This window comes from Lissotriton helveticus, chromosome 5_1 (assembly GCF_964261635.1).
Source record: "Lissotriton helveticus chromosome 5_1, aLisHel1.1, whole genome shotgun sequence".
In the NCBI taxonomy this organism is placed as follows: domain Eukaryota; kingdom Metazoa; phylum Chordata; class Amphibia; order Caudata; family Salamandridae; genus Lissotriton; species Lissotriton helveticus.
Window position 1 is genome coordinate 1,936,095,671 of NC_136065.1, and position 16,497 is coordinate 1,936,112,167.

A 16,497-nucleotide genomic window follows, 5' to 3' on the forward strand; every position below is an offset into this window, starting at 1 on the left:
GTGCTGCGTTAAATATGACTTTTTGCTGTAACAATGCTCGCTAGAAGTACACGCAACTATGATAGAAATCAACTGACACAAAACGTTGACTCGTGCGCCATCAACATCTGTGTATAGAGCTGCGCTTTTCGCTGTATGGTACAGTTTCTCTAATATGGCGGTCGCTGTTGAATCGCCTGTAGAAACAAACCAGTCAACTGTAACCCGAGGTGTCGCAGCGCCCCGTGCACAATAAAACAAGAGAGAGAGGACTTTTACAGTAGCCAGCCAGCAAATGAAATGGGTATCTTTTGAGAGCAACGTCCCTCACACATTCTTAAAAAACAAGTCAAGTCCCGGGCCGTGCTGTGATTGGCTGACGTCACGGGGGTGTCCCGGGCCGGCAGCCAATCACAGCGCGGCCCGGGAAAACGACGTCACTGGGGTGTCCCGGGCCTGCAGCCAATCACAGCGCGGCCCGGGACACACGGCAACAAGGGGCGGGGCTTAAAAAAGACCCAGAAACGCCCCCGAATCGCGTTTTCTCTGGAAAACGTGATTGACGGCCAATCTCTTCCAATGGCTAGCCTCCATTTATGGAGCTAGCCAATGGAAGAAGGGGCGGTTTCAAGTCGCCACTATAGAGCTAACATTAGATTTCGCCCTTGGGCGGAGCAACTGCTATGCAGTTGCAACGCCAGGGCGAAACCTAAAAAGACTAGTCAAAAAGTGACCAGGGTTAGCTCTCTTCTGATCTGCAATGACTGGCATGGAAAGAAAAGAACTGATGGCAGTTTGCTGGGGTGGTGTCTATACAGGCACCGCACATGCCACTTTTGACGCAGACAAAACAAGATGGAGCTGAACAACGCCACCTACCAGCGTGCAGGGGTACTGCTCACGAAACATTTCCGGATCCAGTCTGACACCTGCAGGTAATTCTAAGGTAAGGAATCTGCGGCTAGCAGTCTGTATCAGATAATAGACCCAAATGTATCAAATAAACTTTCTTTTTCAAGATTTGTAAACAACAATACAAAAATGTACTATTTACTCAGGATTCTGGATAGATCTAAAAAAAATCAAACCCAATAGACTGCTATTGACAATCATCTTATCACTCGCACACAAATAGCATGGCAGCACAACATATAGCTAGTTAAGCGCTGACAGGCCAAACAGGGTCACACTCCAGTTTCCTTCTCACCCCTCATATGTAGAAACAGTACATCTTAGGTTGTGCACACAACACCAAAACCAGATGGTTGACTGAGCACTACCACTTCAACTGTATATACATGTTTTGCTAAAATAATGCAGTGCATACACTAAAGAGCACATCACTTAAAGCATGCTGCTTCTAATCACAGTGAACTATAAAAATGTATTTCCCACACACACACATATACACACAGACACGCCCAAGAAAATGTTTTAGCTACGTCAGCTTGGTACACACAACAAAGCACCTAAGCTACATGGCTTGCTAAGCTCTGCAGCCTCAATAGCGCTCCCTGTACCTAACCACAAGCTATTTGGACCATATTAACCCAAACATACAACACCACAAGCACGCAGCATAGCATCAAAAGCATGTAATCAGCTAAAGATGCCTCAAATAGAACTGACACCTCTGCACTTAAATCTGTACATGTAAAGCACATTTAGCTCTTACGTAGTACTGTCCACAAACTAAACAATACAGCAGTTCTGAAGTCACTTCAGAACTGCTGTGCAAATCATTGTATTGTTACTTCTGGATGGTGACAATACCTTGCTCCTTGACCTAACTGTCTCCAGTGCCCCCCAGTGGTATCCTGCACCGCAGAGTAAGCCTCAGCAAGCGGTTGAAGAAATGTGACCACTGCACGCTTACCCTAATGGATCTCCATTGGCTCTCCTTTCCATTCTGCACATCTTCAAAAGCAGCCAACCTGATATGAAAAGCTACCTGATGGGCACCTTCAGTATCTGCCGGACAAGCTCACCTCTTCTGGTGGCTGTCACACACCCGCAGCTCGTACACGATCAGAATGGAGACGAAAGAGTGCAAAAATAATATTTTCAAAACCAAACTTGCCTTCTCTGTTTACACGCCTAGCTTCTGGAACAACATACTTGTATCCATCAGGACTGCACCAACCCTATTCCAATGTAAGAAAGAGACGTAAGCACCCCTCTTTAAAGATCAATGCATCACAATGAATTAACAGCCCACCTCCACTCTCAGAACCCAACTTTCCTTCCGATCGCTCATTCACTCTAAATTTGCCTTTGACCTTGTACAGTTATCCACTGCCATTTTGCTAAATTTGTACTATGAAAATACCACAAACTTTCATGTTTAAATAAAACTGACAGATACTTTCTTTTCAAACAGACTACATTTTGCTTAAGTCAATGAGAATCCCACATACATAAATGGGGCACAAATTGTTAAACCTGAATACGACCATACAATTCATAGTAAGGTGCATGTAAATGCTGGCTACACAAGCAACATAGCAGCGAGACCTCAAAATATTCAGGATTTATTGCGGTTCAGATGTGAGACCTTGAGCAGGCCTGGGATATTCCAGAGCAGCCGACCAGTCACCTGATTAAGATCTCTTCATCGTGTGCTTGATTTTCTTGTGTTGAAGAAAGAATCAAATTACTCCATTGAAATGCAATGGTCAAAGGCGTCATTGTGTGTATACGTTTTGTAAATCTTGTGTTTATGGTACCAGTCTGACCTTATGAGCTCATACGAATCATTTCTACTTTGTTAATAAATTAAGCGTAACATTGCCAGAACATTGCCAGACAATCCCAGCTTCTAGGCAGGGTAATGCATCATATACAAATGCAAAGCATTTCAATGGATCATTAAGAGAAGATTAAGAACTGAAATATGAAAACCAGAGCATGCATCACTGCCTTGCTTTTCGCGATCTGTGAAAGAACAAGATGGGTCACCAGCTGCTCTAGTGGAGCCACCCGAGGATGTTCGGACAGGGTTCCCAATCTTGCCGCGTGTGCTCGAACAGGCACGGAGTGATTCGCAAATATGGTTTGAACATGTGTCGCCAGTGTTTCAGGCAGTATGCCAAAGATCATAGCTTTGTGAATTTGGACTAAACTAGTAAAAACAATTACGGCTGCATGGACGTCGAAGGAAAGAGCGGCAAAGAAAGAAAAGCTATGCCTATGCCCAAAATGGACTATGCTCCCAGCACGTTTGCCTAGCATTTGCCATATCCTACATAAATGGCTGTCCAGATAAGGCTGCAATGCTTAAGAGGGCTTTTGCTCTGTGAGCAGTTTGGAAATAAATGGTTGCACTGCCTCTTCCTGTGCTGCCACTGAAAGCTTGGTAGGTTTGTGCAGCTGCAACACTCATATCTGCTTAGTGGCCACAGTTCAAGTGCCAAACTCGTACCCATTTCTATGTAAAATAGGCCTTTGCATGCTTGAGTCATAGCACGTATGTATAGGGAAAGAGCAAGACTGCAAGCCCCAAAAGAACATGATGCTGTTGGGTAAACAAATCCCTCATTTATGGTCGTCATTTAGGAGCTGCAGCTGTGACCCCTGGCTTACTCCTTACGACTCCTAGCACTGGTCTTGCAAACCTTGGATTCAGAGGTGGCAAATCAGAACCAAATCAGAGGTTGCGCTGCATTCCTTAGTTACAGCACAATTCTGCACTGGGCCTCTGGTGGCCGCTGTGGTATGTCAAAATGGTTTTAAATCTACGTTGTGTGTGCGCTTGCAGGTGAGAATATGATTGTGAGATAAGAGCATGTATGTGTGAGCATGTGTAAGCATATGTATGAGTGAGAGTCAGTGACAGGTGGTGGGTGAGACTGAGACCCAAATTTCCTATTCTATGATGCAAGGCAGCCCAGCACCAAAGATGCTGCACTGCCTTGTGTCAAAGGGAGAGAGATAAAATGCAGAATATCTCCAAAGATATGGTGCACTGTTTCTCTCAGGGCCGGACTGGGAACGAAAACCGGCCCTGGCAAAGTGCTCGGCCAGCCCCCCACCCCCTCGGTGGGGGTGGAGGGAGGTGTTGCGGGGTGACCGAGCTCTGTGCCAGGGCCGCTTCTCGGCCGATTTTGTTACAGGGCTGATTTTGCAGCTATGATGCAAAAACGGCCCTGTAACAAAATCGGCCCCCAGGGGCCCCAAACCGGCCCCCACCCTTGCGGCGCACCGGGGGATTGCCCGGTGCCCGCAACGGCCAGTCTGGGCCTGGTTTCTCTCCCTGTGCACTGGTGCACTTTTGGCAGCCACTCGCTAACGCACACACCCTTGCGCCATAGTGCCAGGGTGTGTGCGTTCTCTGGGGTCATTCCCCTGCCGTGCTGGGGGGAGGGAGGGCGCGCACAGCGCCCCGGTGCTCATGACGAGCTGAGCTCGTCATGACTGTTAGAACGCTCGCACACTGGACAAATTTCCCTGCTGTGCGAGCGTTCTAATGAAACGGGTGTGGTCATGACGAGCTCAGCTCATCATGAGCACACGACCACCGTGGCTCATGACGAGCTCAGCTCGTCATGAGCACCGGGGCGCTGTGCGCGCCTGCAAGGCAGGGGAATGACCCCAGCAGCCAAGGGGTTAAGAGTGAATGTGAGTAAGAATGACTAGGGGCCAGATGTAGGTAATTCGCATTTACCGATTCTAAAATACTGGATTTTACCGATTCGGTATTTCCGAATCGGTAAATGGGATGTAGATAAAGATTCGGTACATTTTACCGAACAGGTAATATTCGGTATTACCGGTATTTACCGAATCGGTAATAGGGGGACCATTTACAAGGGTGGCAGGGTGTCACATTGACACCCTGTTGCACCCCTGAATAGTGCATGGGTGCACATGTGGCACACATACATGCCCTAAGGGCATGTATGTCTGCCTCATGGCACTTTAAAAAAAACCAAATAATTGCTTTTTTTAAAGGTATTCGGTATTTACCACTAACTTGTAGTTGGTGGTAAATAACGAATCCTTAAATGACAAATGCACTCACTTGAGTGCTCCCTACATTAAGGATTCGGTAATTTACCGAATCGGTATTTTAAGAATTTGGTAATTTACCGATTCCTTAAATTACCGATTCCTTAAATTACTGAATGCTTAAATATGGCCCCTACATCTCAGATGCCTAATACCGGTCGTTAACAGCCGAAATTCGGTAATTTTGGCCATAACTGACCGGTATTGGGCTACCTACATTTGAGTGAGTATAAGGGGGTAAAAAAGTGTGAGAGTGATGTTACGGTCACGTGACATGCCCTCCTGGAAAAAATCTCGATCATGGGTCATATGATGTCACTTCCTGTGATTTAATTAAGGTCAATGGGTATGTGATGTCACTTCCACTATTCTTGGCATTTTGGTGAATCGATGCCCATGCCCTCATTGGGCCTGACATGAAACCGTTTGGCAACTCAGTCGTCAGGATCATCTCCAAAAGTCAGGAAAACTTGGTGCTGAGTCTATCACACATCAATAGGGCTTTAAGTGGGACGGGCCCTTAAAAAGTGTATTTAAAACTGACTTTGAAATGGGTCCATATTACGCTCAATATTCGTGTCCTTAACTTTACAAGCAAATACACAAATCGATTTTTCAACAATTACTGTAAAACCCGTAAGGTAATCTTTTCAGTGATGTATGTTAACATTTCATGTTTTATTTCGTCATGCATTCCCCAGAAGTATCTACTTTATCCAGATACATTACTTTTGTAATTTGTTTTTCATGCACAAGTGACTCTTGTATAGTGCATACTGTGAACAGAGTTGCCTCCATTGTCTGGGTAAATTCACGCTGTGGGTTGATGTTTATGATGGTATCCTATTACTATAAGTAAAATGTCACAAGGGAGAAGGGCATACGTGTCAAACTGAATGAGAGATTACAGCGAACAATGGAGTGGGGGAGGGAATGATTAAGACACTCCACAGACCACTACTCCTCTCACACACCTACTCCTCCCACAGAGTATTTTATTCAGTCTATTTTCCGAATTGAAACATTTTCAAATTTAATAATTTTCAACATAATTGTTGTATTTATTTGAAACTGCTAACAAGCATTGGCAAAGCCAGTAGTTCTGGCTTGCTTTATGCATAGGTCTGTTGTTATATGTCTGGATGCCATTAACAAAAAACTCACAAAGAGACACTTAAAGTTAAAGTGGGACGCTCTGTGAGGCATTGGTTGTTAGTGTACATCTTTTAAGCCAGGGCCTTAATTGCAGAGGCCACACCTCTTTGAAAGGTTTCTGTTACGCTTCTTTGGCCACGCTCCTTTTAGAGACCCCCATAGTTTTCATCCCACCTAAACAATGCATGTCAGCATAACTATGGGAAGGTTTGAGGAATAGCTGATCTCATGCCAGGATCATCTGTAAAAGGCCGGAGAATAGGTACGGATTGGACATGTTATAGATTTTTTTTCTGAAAGTCTGGTACAGATTTACTCACAACTGAAAGGCTAATAGATCTGGGAAAGTAAATTGCTTATCAAGAATCATATGTGAGTCTTGCATTGAAAAGGACGATGAAGAAGGGGAGCAGAGGCAGTCATGCCCTACGCACCCTCATATATCAGACTGACTACACGCTTGCTCTAGTGCACCCCTTGGCAAAAGTATACATGCATATTATTAGAGCGCATATTGATCTTGAGGAATGGGTTGGAATAATAACAGATATCTTCTATTACCAAACTCAACGTTACTTATTTTATCAACCCAGGAAGGATGAAAGGCTGAGTCAGCCTGCCAGGATTTTAATCTATCACGATCAGGTCAGACAGGGATCCATGCAGTGGATGCAATAGTTCACTGAGCTGTCACCTTAAGTGTAAAGCAATCATTTTGACAAATGTCAAACTTGTACCTAGAATATTTTATTCCTGCCTTAAGAAAACAAGGTCAAGAGGAGTGCTGTTGGTTCTAAATAGTTTTTTGAGTTGCTGAGGTTGTAGTTCTAGTGCCTATTTGTTGTTTTCTTTTCAGGCCCTTTTAGATATATAAATATATTTCGATCTTATTGAGAACAAGTAATGCTTCCAGGATGAATACATAAATTGTTAGATTAACACAAACAGAAAAACATACAGATTCAAAATATAGCCAGTGCTACGATTGGAAGTTGAGGTCATTTCCTGCCACATCACTGCCTCTGAATAGCGTCTGCTATATAGATTCCTCTACTACTGCACCCTCGTTATATAGGACTTAATCATACCTTCTTACGTGCTACATTTATAATGTACTGTGATGAGATGGATTCGGATTTTTTTTGCAAGCTCTGCCGTGAATTGTCCTATTTGACTAGGTAGGTCTGTTTTTTAGCATGAATATTGGAAGCAGTGTGCTTCCAGCCGCAGATCAATTGCACAGGACATGATGACAGCGGCTACCAACCTGGCCTCTTTTGGCAATAGTCGCCCAATCTCATGATCAGAGGCAGTCTGGCCGCTGCAGATCATAGAGTGGGTCTCTACTGCACTGAACTGCGGCGCAAGGACTTTTGGGATGCACCTGTGCGGTCACTCCACCACTTCATAGCGTTTAGAAGAAAAGTGGATGCTTTCATTTAAGAACACTGAAAGGGTGTTTCGCTAATTCCTAGTGCTCAGCAGTTGCATTCTATATTCTGGTGCCAAAAGGTAGAATAATTAAAAGGGAGCAAATGTTAGATTTTATTAATATCAGATGACACCAGGAGGTGTGACAAATCAAACAAATCTACAGTTGGACTGATGCCTTATCGATCTCCCGTGGTTGAAGAATCAAAGTCCATTTTCATCACATTAAGCTGTCAGCCATTGTCCAACGTGTACTGAATTGCCCACCACTTATCCATCGAAACCCATTCGGCGCCTCATCCAGGTATAAAGCGCTGTATAAATTCTTCGGAAGGAAACGGGTAGGCGAAAAGCTGCAGTATCCAACAGGAAGTCTGTTTCCCTCTCTCCCCAGTGCTCAGAAACCGGGCCCGGCCACACATGGTGTGTTTATCCTGGTGCCAAAAACGGTAGAATTAAAAGTGAGGAAATGTCATATTTTATGAATATTAGACAGATGGCACCATGGGGACGTGGAAAAGCTTAGAAATCTACTGCTGAAATGACGGCGTGGAGAGAAATGCCTCCCCGACTCCAGAGCGCAACAGATGGCGAGAGCCAAGAAGAGGAAATTAAAGTCGGTGTGGAAAGGACGACGGGCAAAGACGGAAGAGAGAAGAAAGGAATCTTCGTCTACGAGAGATTAATCATTCCAAAAACCGAGATGCCAGCATGGCAAGGAGACAAAGGGATGAGCAAGAGTGAGTGGAATCATTAAATGATTGGGAAGAAAGGAGCAGGCCGAGTCAAAATAGATAACATTGTGTGCCCCGGGGAAGCCATCAGGGATACAGAGATGGCTTAGGCTGGGTACCATATGTAGTACAGTGGCGACATACATTGTTGATCTCGGCCAACTAGAGGCAGAGCCACTGGAAGTTAGCGATTCTGTGACCCTGGAGTACGCATAATTATGAGTTTTGGCGCTTTTGCCACATAAATCAGTGGTTCATTTGTATTAAAAAATAAAATAAGTGCTGGGGCTTTTGTTAGGAGGCAGCTTACAACAGCCCATTTCTCCTGTCAGGGCCGCCTAAAATAGATCCAACTACTAACCATAAAAGTGGGTAAGAGGATCTGGCGTAATGGCCAGAGCTGCCGACTTTGTAGCTGGGGAACCAGGTTCGAGTCTCTGCCTCCGCTCAACAGCCTGTGATTCTGTACAAATCACTAAACATCCCAGTGCCTACCATAAATGAATGAGTCCTCAACTGGTGCTCATGAAAAGCGCCGTTGTTGATGATTAAGTGCCAGTGCTGAGCACCGAAAACCACCGGCTCAAATTGAGAACTGCTCATAATCCATCAAATGGTTTCTAGCTCAAACGGATCAAAAATTCTAAAATTGCAGTGGCACGTGTTGCTGCTCAGCGGAAAGCCCTTTGTGTTGGACAGGCCGCATGGTCGGGCTGCCCCCCCTCGCCGCAACGGGACCCAGACCCTGGCTCTCCCTGAATCCCCAACCAGAGTCCCCGGCGACCACCCGAAGTAACCTGCAATCCCTCCACCACAAGACACCAGCTCCGGACCCAGCTGGCCCGGGTCACCATCCGCACCCCGGCCTCGGCCCAGCCGCCATTTTGGGGTACTACAGCCCGAGGCCGCGTGGCCTCAACTCGACCCTAACCCTGGGCCCGGCCGGCCCCGACATCGAGGCACCAACCTCCTCCCAGGAGGCAGAGTGACCACTTGGCGAGTCAATGGGAGAAGGAATCGTCAACGGCTCTCCTCCGCCAGGTGTCGATCACCCCAGGCCGCCCTGGGCGCTGGCTCCACCCCCCTGCTGGGTGTCTGTACTCCCTCATCCCGGACCTCCCGGCCCCCAGGCGCGAGGGTCCGGACATCAAAGGGGACCAGACCTATAACTGGGGCAGGGCCAGACCAGGAAGGCAGTTGTATCCTGGAGTCGAGAGACCCGAGAAGAACTCATCCGCGACTGGCCTGCTGGCGCTGCCGCGGCCCTCTGCCTCGTGAAACCATCGTCTTGGCCTGCTGGCGCTGCCGCGGCCCTCTGCCTCGTGAAACCATCGTCTTGGCCTGCTGGCGCTGCCGCGGCCCTCTGCCTCGTGAAACCATCGTCTTGGCCTGCTGGCGCTGCCGCGGCCCTCTGCCTCGTGAAACCATCGTCTTGGCCTGCTGGCGCTGCCGCGGCCCTCTGCCTCGTGAAACCATCATCTTGGCCTGCTGGCGCTGCCGCGGCCCTCTGCCTCGTGAAACCATCGTCTTGGCCTGCCGGCGCTGCCGCGGCCCTCTGCCTCGTGAAAACCATCGTCTTGGCCTGCTGGCGCTGCCACGGCCCTCTGCCTCGTGAAACCATCGTCTTGGCCTGCTTGCGCTGCCGCGGCCCGACTTGCAGACTCGCCAGCCTAGAGGATTGTGAGCTCACCTCTTGCCACCTCCTGTACCGACCCGGTACCAAGACTGTCCCGCTACCCCCTTTTTCCCTACAGAGACTAGAAGTGAGAGGACCCTCGGGTCCGATATATCCTGTATCGCCAATATCCGTGCCCTACAAACCTTATATAAAAGTATTGAACTCAACCTGGTGTGGTGGCTGTTTGTGGGGAGGGAGGTGACATATCTGTACAATCGCCGGAGGTGGTCCTCATCGGGAACCTCTCCCTCAGTAGACGGCCGACCCTCAGGGTCCCCGTCTAACATTGGTGGCCAGCGGCGCGATCCGAACCTACGCATAATAGTACAGAGAGTCACTCTCCCCACGACACACAACCACCATGACAACAGAGAGCGGAACAACGGAAAAATTCCAGATGGAAAAATTGGAAGAGTACAACCACCGGGAACTGAAGCAATATTGCATAGAACTTGGCCTTCCAACCACAGGTCTGAGCACAAAGGAAGACTTCAAACGAGCCCTAGAAGCTTGGGCAGAAACGGGTACGGCCGTACCCCGAACACGAACAACCGAGACGGGCCCCGCACCAATTGAAGAAAGAAGAGCGGGTCTCTCCCTGGAAGAGATCCAAGAAAGAGAAAAAAGCAGACTCCACGAATTAGAACTGGCCCGACTTCGCTTGGATGGAGAACTCAAACTGGCGGAACAAAAAATAACTCTGGAACACTTACGGCTCCGAGAGGAGCGAGAAGAGAAGCAAAAACAGAGAGAGCTAGAGGAAAAGAAACTAGCGTACGAACATGAGCGCAATCTCAAGGAACTGGAAATCCAGAAACAGAATAAAGAACTCGGGTTCCCCGAACGACCGACCCTGCCTGCCTCTACCGAGCCCAAGGTTCACATCCCCAAAGATGTCATCCGGGAATACTACAAGAACGATGATATACAGCAGTGGTTTAAAGCCTATGAGGTGGCCATGACCTCCCACCGGATTCCCCGGAGCGACTGGGGAGCCGGGTTATGGGGGAGGTTTGTCAACGAAGGGCGGGACGCCCTGCTGCAACTCCCGGACCATCTGATGACATCCTACGACCACATGAAGGCCGCCCTCCTCACTCGATACGGGCTCACACCCGAGATGTACCGCCAGCGGTTCCGCGACTGCAAACGGATTCCGGGTACGACTTGGGTGGAGTACGTGAACTTCTTTAGTCGAGCCTTCGAAGGGTGGATCAAGGGCAACAAAGTGACCACCTACGAACAACTTTTTGACCTTATCGTATGGGAGCACCTGTCTAACAACTGCTTCGTGGAACTCCGGCAACACCTCTTGGACAGTAAACTAACCGAACCTCGACAACTCGCCGCCGAAGCCGACCGGTGGGAAAGCACCCGAGTTGGCCGGAACGGACCCAGCGAATCATCCAGACCGTACCCAGGGCCCCATCGCCCCCGGGGAGGAGGAGGAGGGGGCCAGGGTCGGGGGAGAGACCCCGGCCCCTTGTCACCCACAAGCAGCCCCTCGACCCCGGCCGGCCGAGGGAGCCCGGCCATCCGGGCCGGTTTCCGGGCCAACGTTATCTGCCACAGATGCCAGCGACCCGGCCACTACGCCAGTGATCCCAACTGCCCAAAGAATCCGAACACTACCCCCCGCCAGGTCGCAGCGGCCACCCTAGGGGAAGAACTAATCCCGGACGACCAAGAAGAGTACGAGACCGACCCCTCTGAGTGGGCACCAGCCGCCATGGCGCTGGTCTGCTTGGGGGAGAGAGAGATGATTCCGCGGGCCCCCCTCCCCGCCAACACGCAGAAGTACAGCCAGTGGGTCAACATTAATGGCCGCCGGGCGGAAGCCCTCCGCGACACCGGGGCCAGTGTAACGGCGGTCCGACGCCACCTTGTCACTCCAGACCAAATCCTGCCGAACATTCTTTGCCCTGTCCGATCAGCAGACAACTCCGAAAGTCTGTCGCATGGCCTGCGTCCCCTTCGAGTGGGGAGGAGTAACAGGGATGTTAAAGGTAACTGTCCGCGATGATGCCCCCGTGGATTGCCTCCTAGGAAAGGACCTCGAAAGCTCTCCCTGGGCAGCCGTCGAACGGAGAGAACACCTGGGGATGCTCGGCCTCCCCGAATGGGTCTGCGTCACGACCCGGTCCATGACCGCCCGCGCGGTCCCCAGTCTAGAAGAGCCCGAGTGGCCGGAACCTCCTCCCGCGCTCATCCCAGAGGAGGCCACCCCAGAAGCCAGTCCCTCGACCCAAACAGAAGAAGGATCCGACCAGCTTCGGGACGTCCCTGACCTGGCACAATGGCGTCAGGAGGGAGGCCCCACTCAGGAACAATTCCGGGCCGAACAGAAAACATGTCCCTCTCTCGAAGGACTCCGGCAGCAAGCTCTGGCCCAGAGCACAGGGGATACCTCGGGGGCCCACTGGATCTACTGGGACCAAGACCTGCTCTACAGCGAGCAGAAAATTGCAGAACTAGGAGCCAGTCGGGTACTGGTGGTGCCCCTTCGCTTCCGAGACTTTCTCCTGAACTTAGCCCACGATGTCCCCCTTGCCGGACACCTGGGACAGGATAAAACCTACGACCGCCTGGTGACCCATTTTTTCTGGCCCCAAATGCGAAAGGATGTCACCAACCACTGCAGGGCCTGCCCCACCTGCCAGGCCAGCGGAAAAAGTGGCCGAAAAATCAAAGCACCTTTACAACCCTTTCCTGTCGTCACCACCCCGTTCGAACGAGTGGGAATAGACATTGTGGGGCCCCTCGACCCCCGAACAGCCCAAGGACACCGGTTCATCCTGGTCCTAGTAGACCACGCCACCCGCTATCCCGAGGCCATCCCTCTTCGGACTGTGACGGCCCCCGTGGTGGGCCGAGCCCTGATGGGGATCTTCTCCCGGGTGGGGTTCCCCCGGGAGGTCGTCAGCGACAGGGGCACGAACTTTATCTCCAGATATATGAAGTCTCTCTGGCAACAATGCGGGGTCACCTACAAATTCACGACCCCCTATCACCCGCAAGGAAACGGACTGGTCGAGAGGTTCAACCGCACCCTCAAGGGAATGATTATGGGCCTAGAGGAACCCCTTCGACGCCAGTGGGACGTGCTACTTCCATGCCTCCTGTTTGCCTATCGGGAGGTCCCGCAGAAATCCCTCGGCTTCAGCCCATTTGAACTCCTGTACGGGCACCCCGTCCGGGGCCCCCTCAGCCTAGTCAAGGAAGGTTGGGAGCAGCCTCCCCAGAAAACTCCCCCAGACATCTACAGGTATCTCCTGGCTCTTCGCAACCAGACCCGGCGGTTCCGAGAAACCGCCAAAGCCAATCTCGAAGCCAGTCAGGAGGACATGAAGAGATGGTACGATCAGCACGCATCCTCCATTGAGTTCGAACCGGGACAACGGGTCTGGGTGATGTCCCCGGTTGAACCCTGTGCACTCCAAGACAAATGGTCCGGACCCTTCAAGGTGATCGAACGCAAGGGGCCCGTCACCTATTTAATCGACATGGAGACTGCCCGGAACCCTCTACGGGTCCTCCATGCCAACAGGCTCAAACCCCATTTTGTGCGATCCGAACTCAGCCTCCTGATGGCTACCGATAACGGGACGGAAGAAGACTCCGAACCCCTTCCGGACTTACTGAGGACCCTCGAGCGGGATGGCTCAGTGGAAGGGGTCCAGCTCTCCGAGGCCCTGTCCCCGGAGCAACGCCAAGACTGTCAAGCCCTCCTGAGGCGGTTCGCCTCCCTGTTCTCCCTCACACCCGGAGTCACCCCCTGGTGCCTTCACGATGTGGACACCGGGGACAGCCCTCCTATTCGACACCGGGCGTACCGCGTACCAGACCGGCTGCGCGCCTGCATCCAGACCGAGGTGTCCAAAATGCTGGCCCTAGGAGTGATCGAACCCTCAGACAGCCCCTGGGCAAGCCCAGTCGTCCTGGTTCCCAAGGCGGCCGCCCCGGGCGTTGCCCCTGAGCTCCGGTTCTGCGTGGACTATCGGGGGCTGAATGCAGTTACCAGGACCGACGCTCACCCCCTCCCCCGGGCAGATGAGCTAATTGACCGGATGGGGGCCGCCCGCTACCTGAGCATCTTCGACCTAACGGCGGGCTACTGGCAGATCGCCCTCACCCCTAGGGCCCAAGAACGTTCCGCCTTCTCTACCCCGGACGGGCACTACCACTTTAAAGTAATGCCCTTCGGCATGAAAAACGCTCCGGCAACGTTCCAACGGCTGGTGAACCAGGTACTGGCGGGCCTGGAAGACTTCAGCGCCGCCTACCTGGACGACATTGCTGTGTACAGCCATCAGTGGACCGACCACCTCCGCCACCTGCGGGAGGTTCTACACGCCCTCCAGCAAGCCGGGCTCACCATCAAGGCCAGCAAGTGCCAGGTTGGCCAAGGGTCCGTGACCTACCTGGGACACCAAGTGGGAAGCGGGCTGGTGGCCCCTCTCCAGCTCAAGATTGCTGCCATCCAGGCCTGGCAACCCCCTACGACCCAAACGGAGGTCCGGGCCTTCCTGGGGCTCACCGGATACTACCGGCGGTTCGTGAAGGACTATGGCAGCATCGTGGGGCCCCTCACAGGGCTCACCTTTAAGAAGAGCCCCAAAACAGTCAACTGGACCCCGGACTGCCAATCGGCCTTCGAGAAATTGAAGACCGCCATGTGCACGGCCCCCGTGCTCCAGGCTCCCGACTACAGCCGGGAATTCATTGTGCAGACGGACGCCTTCGATCATGGTGTGGGGGCCGTCCTCTCCCAACTCAACCCCGAAGGGGTCGACCAACCAGTGGCCTTCATCAGCAGACGCCTACTGCCCCGAGAACAGCGCTGGAGCACCATTGAGAGGGAGGCCTTCGCCGTAGTCTGGGCACTCAAGAAGCTCCGGCCCTACCTCTTCGGCACCCACTTCCGGGTGCAAACAGACCACCGACCCCTGCAATGGCTGATGCAAATGCGGGGGGAGAACCCGAAGCTGTTGCGCTGGTCCATCTCCCTACAGGGGATGGACTTCACGGTGGAACATCGTCCAGGCCAGGACCACGCCAACGCAGACGGCCTGTCACGCTTTTTCCGCCTCAGCGAGGAGAGTCCCCAGGAAGATGGCTGACTCTCCCCGCCTTCAGCTGGGGGGGACGTATGTTGGACAGGCCGCATGGTCGGGCTGCCCCCCCTCCCCGCAACGGGACCCGGACCCTGGCTCTCCCTGAATCCCCAACCAGAGTCCCCGGCGACCACCCGAAGTAACCTGCAATCCCTCCACCACAAGACACCAGCTCCGGACCCAGCTGGCCCGGGTCACCATCCGCACCCCGGCCTCGGCCCAGCCGCCATTTTGGGGTACTACAGCCCGAGGCCGCGTGGCCTCAACTCGACCCTAACCCTGGGCCCGGCCGGCCCCGACATCGAGGCACCAACCTCCTCCCAGGAGGCAGAGTGACCACTTGGCGAGTCAATGGGAGAAGGAATCGTCAACGGCTCTCCTCCGCCAGGTGTCGATCACCCCAGGCCGCCCTGGGCGCTGGCTCCACCCCCCTGCTGGGTGTCTGGACTCCCTCATCCCGGACCTCCCGGCCCCCAGGCGCGAGGGTCCGGACATCAAAGGGGACCAGACCTATAACTGGGGCAGGGCCAGACCAGGAAGGCAGTTGTATCCTGGAGTCGAGAGACCCGAGAAGAACTCATCCGCGACTGGCCTGCTGGCGCTGCCGCGGCCCTCTGCCTCGTGAAACCATCGTCTTGGCCTGCTGGCGCTGCCGCGGCCCTCTGCCTCGTGAAACCATCGTCTTGGCCTGCTGGCGCTGCCGCGGCCCTCTGCCTCGTGAAACCATCGTCTTGGCCTGCTGGCGCTGCCGCGGCCCTCTGCCTCGTGAAACCATCGTCTTGGCCTGCTGGCGCTGCCGCGGCCCTCTGCCTCGTGAAACCATCGTCTTGGCCTGCTGGCGCTTCCGCGGCCCTCTGCCTCGTGAAACCATCGTCTTGGCCTGCCGGCGCTGCCGCGGCCCTCTGCCTCGTGAAAACCATCGTCTTGGCCTGCTGGCGCTGCCGCGGCCCTCTGCCTCGTGAAACCATCGTCTTGGCCTGCTGGCGCTGCCGCGGCCCGACTTGCAGACTCGCCAGCCTCGAGGATTGTGAGCTCACCTCTTGCCACCTCCTGTACCGACCCGGTACCAAGACTGTCCCGCTACCCCCTTTTTCCCTACAGAGACTAGAAGTGAGAGGACCCTCGGGTCCGATATATCCTGTATCGCCAATATCCGTGCCCTACAAACCTTATATAAAAGTATTGAACTCAACCTGGTGTGGTGGCTGTTTGTGGGGAGGGAGGTGACATATCTGTACAATCGCCGGAGGTGGTCCTCATCGGGGACCTCTCCCTCAGTAGACGGCCGACCCTCAGGGTCCCCGTCTAACACTTTGCAAAGGTCGCCTGATCACCTTTTAGTTTATCGCTGAATTTGGGAGTTGAATTGGTACTAATGAAGGCCTAGGCAGTGTTAACA

At 52.4% G+C, this 16,497-nt stretch overlaps 1 protein-coding gene, 1 long non-coding RNA gene and 1 pseudogene across 2 annotated transcripts in view; 2 read left to right on the forward strand and 1 right to left on the reverse strand.

The window, feature by feature from the left end:
- Nucleotides 1-16,497, forward strand: part of SKAP1 (src kinase associated phosphoprotein 1) — a 1,469,988-nt gene that overhangs the window by 249,503 nt on the left and 1,203,988 nt on the right. The gene's annotated exons all lie outside the window — the stretch shown is intronic.
- The window catches only part of LOC144753899 (uncharacterized), a 199,429-nt gene that overhangs the window by 21,420 nt on the left and 161,512 nt on the right, over nt 1-16,497 (reverse strand). The window contains exon 2 of the long non-coding RNA XR_013594589.1: nt 2,060-2,123. This is a non-coding gene — a long non-coding RNA (uncharacterized LOC144753899). The remainder of the gene's footprint in view (nt 1-2,059; nt 2,124-16,497) is intronic.
- On the forward strand, nt 2,929-3,099 carry LOC144753898 (small ribosomal subunit protein uS14 pseudogene; annotated as a pseudogene).